We start from the raw sequence: 11,809 nt of genomic DNA on the forward strand, positions 1-11,809 counted from the left end.
GGCTAAGGAGGGCCCCCTTTCCATAGCTTATTGTATTAAAACTGGTCTCACTGTTTCAGTATTAGAATTTAACTTTAAACTAAAAGTTCGAAGATTTTAAATCTTTGAGTCATGAAATTGTTCTGCTTATTTTTTGTGTCAATAAATAGAGCTTATTGCCTCTATTTAATAAAAATGTTTTAATAAAAATCTCAAAAATACGAAAAATCATAGCACAGTTTACAGAAGCAACGTGAGATCCATGACGATATCCTCCATATCAAGTCAACAACTATTAGTGGGAGAATTTTATGAGAGCTAGAGAAAAAGGTAAATAATGAGAGCAACGGATCTAACAAAATTATTTTTTGTTATGACAACACACGCATACGGAATGTTTTTCCTCGCGAAATTCCGCAACACAAAACTACCGTCTGGCAAGGACATTCGACCGACAAACACATAACGTATTCTGAATGTCAAAGATATATACCTATATATACATAAAAACATAGGAGCAACAAGAATAAACTCTCTTCTATAAAATTGCTCCTTGGGAGATGGATACAAACCGCGTGTCAGACCTCCTCCCTTACGGTTCCTGTTAGTGTAAATTTCATATGGTGTTCCTCGCACATCAATAGATGCTGCATGATGGCTGCATGCGAGACTGCATGCAATGAACATTTCTTCAACCGTGGCTCTCAGTAGTCGGTTCCATAATAAATTTATATGAAACTCTCATTACGTCCCCTTTTTCCCGGTTGCATACCCTACGTGTTTTGTCAGTACAGTGACACTTCATCCTTCTGAAACTGTTCACGAAAATCGTCGTATTTTTTCAACCAACCCATTTTCAAAATTGTATTTTTGGTTGTCAGATTAAAATTTACTGGAACAATCTTATGACTTTCATTACACATCCATTCATTCACTTTGTCTTTGCAGTTTATATGCAGTGAGGTCCTCAGATAAAACCTAATAAATTTATTTCAACAGAGAAACTCACTTTCTTCCACTCGATTATTTTCTTGTAACGAAAAATCCTTACTATTGATTAATGATGCAATGTTTCGGGTAGCTTCACGTCTAAGAATATTTTACTGCCACTAGACGAGTGGTATTAGAAATTAAGGATACAAAACTGCGAGATCATCATATGATATGATATCGATGCTCGTCTGAACATTCAAATGTACTTTTTAAGCACAACCACAACACTAACACACTCTTAGGTTTACAGTAAAGTGCATACTCAAAAACATGCAGTTGTCTTTAGTTGAGAACGTTTAAAACCAAGAGAGTAATATTGAGTGACTATTGTCTATAGCAAAAAGAATGCTCATTCTGTAAAAAAATGAGACATAGGCAAGAGATTGGCAAATAATATTCAGCTGAGTTATTAAAATCCATTAATAGATGGTTGCAGAGGCGCATCCACGTTCCAAGTAGTGGGTAGGACAAATAGGAGAAATGCCGATGATAATGTTGAAAAACCGATGCACATTTCCAAAAATCTGGACCTTCCGGACAGGATCATCACATATATTGTTAATTTTCTTCGATTTTCAGGACAAATATTGCATTTTTAATAACCATGATTGTACATTTCGTAGTTGCTAGTTTCTCTTTCAATTAAATGGTGATCACAATGAATGCATGAAAAGAAGAGGCAAATTAAATCGTTGGCATACCATTGGTACTTCGCGTACCCGAAGGAATTAAATAGACCCCATCTCGCGGTCCTTAGCCTTTACTCCTATCCCTACCTACCCATGGTGCTGGACGGGATACGAGCAACCTTAGGGAAGATCGGGTAACCAACCCTGGTGGGAACTATAGTCGTATGCTAACAGGGGAGGGGGGTTGCTCCTCTCCGGAGGTGCAAATATTACTGAGCGTCTGTTCTCCATGTCAGGATCGGCTCACAACAGCGTCTGTTCTCCATGCTAGGGGCGGCTGATCATCGTCCGAGTGCCAGCGAGGGACTCTAAGTGAAACTGTGCACCATGGTCCATCGGGAATAAGGAGGAATGGTCCTCCGGAAATTCAGGGGGTTTGATGTCAGGCCCTGCAAGCCAGCCTTTAAAAAGACATAAACAACGAACAATCAACAAGAGTACGGACCGGAACGATCGGTGAAGACCACTGCGACAAAAAGGGACTGGCGATTGGAAACTCGGTTCGTGGAACTGCAAATCTCTCAACTTCATCAGGAGTACACGCATACTCGCCGATGTGCTCAAGTATCTGTTCAGATATTTCGGAAGTCTACCTGAAGTTTCAGGTGAAATATACGTGCATAATTGGTTGAGTGTGCCACCAATGGTGCCACATCGTTATAGGCCTTTTCATGTGACATTGCCGACATTGCACTTGTTTACAACCGCTGAACAGGCCTGCAAGTCCGAAGCTGTCACTTTCATAGAAGAACTGTCAATTGACGATAAAATCAGCTGTTTTTAAACGTCTCGTGAAAAGGCCCATTGTCGAACTTCGTCAATAGGCCTTTTCACGAGACGTTTAAAATCAGCTGATTTTATCGTCAACTGACAGTTCTTCTATGAAAGTGACAGCTTCGGACTTGCAGGCCTGTTCAGCGGTTGTTAACAAGTGCAGCCTCGGCAGTCACATGAAAAGGCTTATTGAGGGAACTTCGCGTGTGGAGAGAACCTGACAACAGGCTTTTTCATGTGACACTGCCGGGGCTGCACTTGTTTACCATAGACGTTATTTTTAGATAGAGACCCGCAAACAGTGAAGCCGAAAGTACCAAACGAACCGTCAAACGCGGTACCAAACGAGCAAAGTAAACAAACATTACCAATCGGTACTAAATGCAAGATAGGTATTGTAATCAACATTATAGAAATTATAAAAAAGTTTGAAAAGTTCAGTGAATGAAGATGTTTTCAGAGTTCTCATAGCAAATTTATATATGGTATTTAATCATATTTACTGTTGAATATAAGGAAATGGTGCTAAACAAGAGAAAATATGTAGTTGGAGCAAACGAAATAACTGCTCACACTGAGAGTCACTTCAAGTTCTCACATTTTTTTATGTTGCCGATCGCACAAAATTTTTTGTCTGCTGGCCGTGAAGCCAGAATTGCTTTTATTCTCTCCGCGTGTCTCTATATAATATCATCGTCTCTGTTGTTTACAACCACTGAGCAAACCGCACGCTCGTCCGGCTGAACTCAAATTTGGGTCGATTTAACTCATATTCATAACTTCTTCTGAGACGTCAAACTACTCAGCGTTTGAGATTGAGATTTATGAATTTGAGTAACTGTCACTCAAAATAATATAAAAAGGCTAAATTGAAAAACTGAGTTCACCAAGAAAAAAATGACGAATTCGCATTCCAAACGCTTCATAATGGTGAAAATCTTTAGTGGAAAAATATAGTAATTGAAAGTACGTAAGTTTAGCCACAGTCTTTTATGTTTTTCATATTTTTCATTATTATTTTCTGCAGGTTCAGCTTCAGTTCAATTAACTATTCTCAATCCAGTTGAAACCCGAAATTGGGTGCTAGCGAAGTTGGATTTTTCTCACAATCCGTACGTTAAACCTAACTTCGGAAGTGGTGCGCTGAATAGCGCTTCGCGATACGAAAACAGCGCACCACTTCCGAAGTTAGGTTTAACCTGGGTGGTGCGGATAGAATCGATTTGGTTGTCAAACTGAAGCCAAAATTTTCTATTGTGCCGGAGCCAAACATTGAAGATTGTGGTTATGTTCGTTTCTGATCTAATATTGAGAAGTATTGTAATTATTTGGGGAAAAAATAAAAATAAACTTTGTTTGAGTTTTGTTTTCTTTGTAACAAATATTCTCACATTATATTTCGAGTGGAAAATTAGTAGGAATGCAACTAAAAAGCACTCGTTATGAAATTTCATGAGATTCAGCAGCTGATTGGAGCACGAATGTATGTAAATAATCGTAAAGTCATGTAGAGTCTAGTGCATTTGTGCGCCCTCACGCAGCGTGGAAAGAGAAATTCGAAGAGCGGGAAATGTTTGACAACCAAGTAACTGCAAAATAATTTTGTTTATGGGAGTGATTTCAAAATATCCCTCTACTCGCTTGAGGGCAGAAAAGCGACTCTATCCGCAGCACCCAGGGTTTAACGTACGGATTGTGAGAAAAATCCCCCAATTCCGGTTTTCAACTGGATTGAGAATATATAGGCTTCTTCTTCAATGGCTCTACATTCCAACTGGAAATTGGCCTGCATGTCAACTTTGTGTTCTATTAGCATTTCCACAGTTATTAATTTGGAATGATGGCTAGAAGCGCAGTCATCTCTGCTTACAGGGTAAGTTGCTGACATGTTTCATTCATTCATAAGGTTAAAATACGGACTTCTTCTGGTTCTGATTTGTATAGAGTTATTTCGGAACTTTCCGGAACCAGGCGACTTAATCAAATTTAAAGGAAGTTTCTGGACTGGACGACTTAATTGGAAAAATCCAGTGTTACTGGAGGACGTCGACCAAGACTGATACAGGCTTGCAAGATATTCGGCGCGAAACCGCCCTAGTAACCACTAAGCCGTACAAAAGGCTTTAATTCAGTTCTATAGTCACCTTAAAGATATGGTAACAGTGCTAATAAGATCTAAATTGAGCTTGAGTCAAGGGGTGTCTCACATAAGATGAATTCAATTTATCTGCTGAAAATCAACCAAGTAACCGAAGCGACTTTTTTCGATGTGATTGAAATACATTAAAAGAAACATTGTTGGTTTTAGCAACGCGCCAGACACTTCACCTGTCAAATGGAATGTTGATTGTAAACATTTCCCATTCACAAGTTTTTAATATTGTTCCAGAGATCAGCCAGACTCGGGCTGCAAGGAGCGGCAAGTTTCTTAAACATAGATAAGAAACAGATAATTTATGGTGCGATTACTCAAAATAATCATCATTCCGTGTTTGAATCAATCATTTTGTGTTTTTAGTGTCGTTATTAATTACTGATATCTTACCGGAAAATCTGGATATTTCAACAACAAGATCAACGTCTGGCTGGGACTAACGGAATTGCTTCATTCACAATCACACACTCGCCATCATGAAGCGCAGCAACTACAAGCATTGACTTTACATAAGATTTGTATTCATTACTCTTTATTTAATGACTTTTTATTAAATCTAATGACAACGGCAAGCAAAAAAGGTTCTAACACTCCTTCATTTCGCATTTCAAGAGTTCAGAGGCTTCGTCTCAATGCCTGGATGTGTTTTCCTTTGCATCATTTTTGTTATCGTCAAGATTTTTAAGATATCGTACATTTTCTGGGGTGTCATCTAACCCCGAGCTTACTCTGTATGCAATAACATTATATGGTTACTTAATGAAATTCATATAATCCCAAAGCATATATTTAATGTTGGCCACAGAAATTACAAAAAGCCAAACTGTCTAGGTATGTATTATCCATTAATGAACATGAACTTGATAATTATGTTAGATTCGACTGTTTTTAGATTTTCATCCGGGTGGAATTTTGTGATAATAAATTCTCGAAAGCTAAGGCAGCTAATGCACGAACACGGTTTTCCGGATAAACTGACACGGTTGATCAAAGCGACGATGGATCGGGTGATGTGCGTAGTTCGAGTTTCAGGGGCATTCTCGAGTCCCTTCGAAACCCGCAGAGGGTTACGGCAAGGTGATGGTCTTTCGTGTTTGCTATTCAACATCGCTTTGGAAGGGGTAATACGAAGAGCAGGGATTAACACGAGTGGTACAATTTTCAATAAGTCCGTCCAGCTATTTGGTTTCGCCGACGACATAGATATTATGGCACGTAACTTTGAGAAGATGGAGGAAGCCTACATCAGACTGAAGAGGGAAGCTAAGCGGATCGGACTAGTCATCAACACGTCGAAGACGAAGTACATGATAGGCAGAGGTTCAAGAGAAGACAATGTGAGCCACCCACCGCGAGTTTGCATCGGTGGTGACGAAATCGAGGTGGTAGAAGAATTTGTGTACTTGGGCTCACTGGTGACTGCCGAAAATGACACCAGCAGAGAAATTCGGAGACGCATAGTGGCTGGAAATCGTACGTACTTTGGACTCCGCAAGACGCTCCGATCGAATAGAGTTCGCCGCCGTACCAAACTGACAATCTACAAAACGCTAATTAGACCGGTAGTCCTCTACGGACACGAGACCTGGACGATGCTCGTGGAGGACCAACGCGCACTTGGAGTTTTCGAAAGGAAAGTGCTGCGTACCATCTATGGTGGGGTGCAGATGGCGGACGGTACGTGGAGGAGGCGAATGAACCACGAATTGCATCAGCTGTTGGGAGAACCATCCATCGTTCACACCGCGAAAATCGGACGACTGCGATGGGCCGGGCACGTAGCCAGAATGTCGGACAGTAACCCGGTGAAAATGGTTCTCGACAACGATCCGACGGGCACAAGAAGGCGAGGTGCGCAGCGGGCAAGGTGGATCGATCAGGTGGAAGATGACTTGCGGACCCTCCGTAGACTGCGTGGTTGGCGACGTGTAGCCATGGACCGAGCCGAATGGAGAAAACTCTTATATACCGCACAGGCCACTTCGGCCTTAGTCTGATTAAATAATAATAATAAATTCTCGAAAGGCTGCAATCGCAATATAAAATGCAACGTGAAACCTCCTAGTATTTATTGTCTTCCGGAACATCTCATCACAGCTCATCACGATTTTTTACACAATATCGTTCACATTCAAATCAATTCAGGATGCTTCAATTACTTGAGCTCATGATTCTGAAATAAGAAAACAGTGTCATTGAATAGTGTAAATTTACTTAGAAATCATGCCCAATCCAATTTCTTGATGGAAGAATAAACAACAAATTGTCATTGGTAACGTACAAAATCTGCGTTTGCTTGGTTTGCTTTGACCAAAAATTACAGTTCAGTGTCGCAGAAGGTGCGTTGCAATATTGATCGAACTGTACCTAATGAATACCATTCGCTGTAAATCGACTTTATTTTGATTGAAATTCGCTGCCGTCGTTAACGGTGAGACACCCCTTGGCTTGAGTGCTGCTCAAAAGCCGCTTTTGGCGAATTATTTAGCCAATATAGTGCTTGCCCCTACTATTTTCCATGCCTATGCGTAAGTGTCAAAATATTTAGACGAGTTGGAAATTGAACGAAAAAAAATGAAACGAAAAATATTTATTTGCATTCTGATACGTTCTATCTTTTTCTTCCCGTTGGGTGGACTCGATGGATCTTTTTGTTATTTTGTTATTAAAATCCGGTCTTGAACTTGTGTTTGGACGATGGATTTAGTTTTAGTTGGTCGCCGTGCCTAGAGTCCTATAAGAAGAGTAACGCCATGTGCCACTTTTGACAGGTCTCCTGCTCGTTTGGAACGCGCATATGTATGGAACTGACAGACGATTCTGTTCCAATTCTGACACTTGACGACACTGACGACGTCACTGTAGCCGTGCCATCTGATCCATCTCCAAACTGAGTGGATCTATTGCTGGGAAGGGTTAATCAACATAAGGCCCGATGCCCACGTAGCGTCTTTTCAACGCTGCGTGCACACGGCGTTAAAAGGACGCATGTGTGCATCGGGAAAAAGCGGTAACGCAGCGTCGCCGCACCGATGCACACCTGCGTTTTTTCAACGCCACGTGCACGCAGCGTTGAAAAATGTTACGTGGGCATCGGCCCTAAGGATTCTATTCGCCTCAACGATTCTATCTGCTTCCATGTCAATGGCGAGGGAAATGTTAAAAAAAAGTGCAATTCGTGTACGATTTATTTACTATTGAATATAATGAACCACACTACACTTTTCAAATAAAGCCTATTTGAAAGTTCCCTTCAGCGAGCCTTTCAGGTGGCGATTAATATAAGCTAAATATAAAACAAATCCAAAGCTCCTGAAACAAGAATCATGCATTTCCTATACGTAAATGATAAACATTATCAATAACATTGTTATTGTACATAGCTGATTTTCAAAACTATCTGTTTCAAATGCGAGTGAAAGAGACAGCTTATAAAATTATGGGCGTTATTGTTTATGATTTCACCCAAACGTCATGGATGGTAGAAGGTTCTCTTATTTGGCTTGTATATCTACAGAGCTGATTAGCTTTACATCTAAGCTTTTTATACCGATATACGGCTTCTTCTGCTGCTTGAGGCTTATACTGCCAATAAGCATTTTAAAAACATATATGAAAAGCTGTTATATGGTATGAATACGGCAATGCAGGACTGGAACCTTAAAACCCTGAAAGCTGCTTGACGAATTTCATTCGAAATTATTATAATTTGTAATTAATGTAGTATTTCTACACTGAGCTGATTATCCATCTAAATTTTATGTGCAATGCACATGTATTTTTGCAATCAAGCTTTGCAAATGATATTTATTAGTTCTGCACATAAAACTAGAAATTATTTACCCTTTTAACTATATATGCAATATTCATATAAAATAAATGATCCTTCCAATATATTTTATGTGCGGCTACAGATATTATATAAATGCCTTCCTTTTATTATCTAGATGGATTTCGTTTATTGATTTTTATTTCGCGAATAAAAAAAACATAAATTTGCTATCACTCATATTACATTTATTTAATGGTTTAAACATAATTCTGGATAAAAAAAATAAGAATGCGAAAAAAAATCTAGGGTTTGATGCCAGCAACATCGATTGTGTATAGAAATGCGGTTAACAAAACCATTGTATTTATAAACTTTGCTAAACTTGAACAAAACTTACGCACGGCCTTCAGAACGGTGCAGTTGTCCGATCCGAGAAACATTTTGATGCACTTCAAGGTGTGGCACTGTTGCTGTGAGGAGCTGCCTTGGGCATCTGTACATTGCGTTGAAACTGGAAGACGATTCCCAGACAAGTCCGAAGGATGTTCCCGGCAACAGATCTCCGCCGGATAAAGCAGTGAAATTGGAAACCGATCTGCCTCCGATGCGCATACGAAGCAAGGGAAAATGTTCGCCACCAGGTTAACCATTTGAATAATGGGTTAAACACAATTGATACGTTTGCGTGCGTTTTGACAGTTTTCTCATGGGAAAACTGTCAAAACGCACGCAAACGTATCAATTGTGTTTGGCTCCTAAGGCTTTCTCGTGTATCGTTTAGCTGGTCCTGAATGGCATTCAACGTTTTGAAGATTACCTCGGTAGATACACTTCTGTTGAAGAAATTCAATGATAAAAAATGAAGGCGAAAGGCCATGATAAGATATTATTAATGATGCAACTATCCAGCTTACCTTGTATTTATAATCACGGGTCGACCGTTTTTTCGAGCCGGCTCCAGGCAGCCATTTTGATATCTGACAAAATAAACTTTTCATTGTGCGCATTTATATTTTATCTGCCGGTAATAATATTTATCAACTATGTGTCACTGCACATAAAATTCATTGTCAGATCAAGTAAAGTATAAATAAATTACTATTATATTGTATGAATTCAGTTTGCAAATATCAATGTTCACCAATAAAATTCAAATGGTGCACATAAGATGGAGCTAATGCCAGCCGAATCGTGTCTATATCAGGCTATTGACATCCTATTGTTTAGCCCATCGCCAGATCGTAGCCAGGATGTCCCGGGCTATAATTTTTTTTCATACTGCGTTTCAATGATGACAGCGGTCTATGTCTATTGATGATGATGACACCGCGCTTGTCACCGGCTCGGTCTATATGATTACCGCACATAAAACATAATGGAGATTTGATTTCAGTGTAGTATGCATTAACTGTGATAAACATGTGAATGAAACGTTTTTCATTTTTATTTTTCTATTCTCTAATAAAATAATAAAAATGGCTTTTTTGGTTTGACAAACACAATTTCACAAATCGGCAACAACATTTCAAAAGGGCGAAACTGCTTTTGTAAACAAGAGCTTTTCACGTCTCTGGTGGGCTAATTTGTGCTCACCCACGCAATCCAGCACCATTAAATGAAAGAAGAGGATTCGGTGCTTCCATCAGTGGTATTAGATTGCGTTGGTGGGCTCAAATTAACCCACCAGCGACGTGAGAAGCTTTTGTTTACAAAATCAGTTACGCCCTTTTGAAATGTTGGTGCCGAAATATGCGATTTTATGAAATTAAGTTGATATTGCCGATTTCACCAATTTGAAGAGTTAGTGCCCAAACACAATGTGAACGGCAATGCGGCAGAACGGTAACGGCAAATTTCCAACACATGGAACTATATGGTGCAGCCCACAATGACGGCGCTGCGGCAAAAGTGACATTGTACTAAATCTCAGAAATTTGAAACTTGGCGGAACAGCAAAGCGGTAAACGTCAAACGTCCCAATCAAGATCAACGAATGAGAATGCCTGAGGTACTTTTTAAGATGATTTGTAAACAAATATATTTTTGCCTAAAAATCTGCACACGAATGTATATATTTTCGAAGAAACAGTAAGTCATGGTGGCCTTCTGTTTATTATACTAATAAAAGTGAAAATAATGACAATAATGTTACAAAAATAAACTGTTTGTGGCTATTTTGAATTGTCAGTATCGCCTTTGAACCGTTCACATTACGGGTTGGTTAGCGGCAAAGCGGCAACGGCAGAACGGCAACGGCAGTTTTAGAACAATTCCGCTCTGCCGCAGTTCCGTTCTGCCGCATTGCCGTTCACATTGTGTTCGGGCACTTATGTGTAGATTGTGATTTGCCCGCTTCTTTTCTCACACGCACTCTCATTTCGGGTTGATCGATTTTTGTTACTGTAATTTACCCAATAATAAACCCATTACTCGTTAGTCACATGTAAGCGTGTACACTAAATCGATTCCCGCCATGATTTGACGTCTGTTTGTTTTCAGATTGAGCACCCACACAAAAATATTATACACGGAAAATCAAACTTTTTTGAGTGTATTGAGTGTGAGAAAAAGATAACTGTGAGAAAAAAATCTCGCAAAACTCTTATAAAGTGCAAAAAGCGCAATATAACTCAAAATAAAATATCTGACACCATGACTCAAAATTGAGTTCAAGGCCATGAACCACAGAGAACAGACGTTGAAGCTCTACTCGGCATGTTGTGATAACTTTTTACTGATCATTTTGAAATTACTTTGGAATGTCGCCGTTATCTCGTGCATAATCAGCGCTAGCGTCATCAAAAAATGCCACTGTGCGCTAGTGTCGTTATGCATGCAAAAGCATGCCAGCGCCATCGTGTTGTCAAAATGAGATTGTGAGTTGCAATGTCGACGTCGATGGCGTTGAGGTTCGGTGTGTTTGTTTACACATGTTTTGCAAGAAATTTTGTTCGAGCCTCCATGTCTGTTCTCTGTGCCATGAACTCAATTGGGTTGTTTAGCAGAGAAAAATATGGGGTTTTAAATAGTTTAACAAAAAGAGCATGCTTTTCTGATCTCCAACATATTTTTATTTTGTCTGTAAACCTTTTATTTACATTTTTATACAGCAAACAATAACTCATTTCAATCGATAGAATGACACTAACATTCATAGAATGACAGTTGGCCCATGCAGCATAAGAACAAATTTTTAGTTCCATATAAATTTAAAATGCAAATTAAAAATAGTTCCCGGGCTCCAAAAATTCTGAAAAATTGGGGTTAGGTTTAGTTTTTTATGCAGCTTCAGAATATGTAAAAACATATATACCCCTAAACAACCCAATTTTGTCTTGAGCCAGTTTTTCCGATTTTGATTTAAACTGACCCAAATTTGAGTTGAGCCAGACGAGCGTGCGTTCAAATCCGACGCTGTCACTTTCATAGAAGAACTGTCAATTGACG

General features: G+C 39.4%; 1 long non-coding RNA gene across 1 annotated transcript in view; it reads right to left on the reverse strand.

The window, feature by feature from the left end:
* Positions 1–1,198, reverse strand: part of LOC134203727 (uncharacterized) — a 33,423-nt gene extending 32,225 nt beyond the window's left edge. The window contains exon 1 of the long non-coding RNA XR_009977683.1: positions 989–1,198. This is a non-coding gene — a long non-coding RNA (uncharacterized LOC134203727). The remainder of the gene's footprint in view (positions 1–988) is intronic.
* Positions 1,199–11,809: the final 10,611 nt, after the last annotated feature.

This window comes from Armigeres subalbatus, unplaced genomic scaffold, assembly GCF_024139115.2.
Source record: "Armigeres subalbatus isolate Guangzhou_Male unplaced genomic scaffold, GZ_Asu_2 Contig2073, whole genome shotgun sequence".
NCBI classification, from domain to species: domain Eukaryota; kingdom Metazoa; phylum Arthropoda; class Insecta; order Diptera; family Culicidae; genus Armigeres; species Armigeres subalbatus.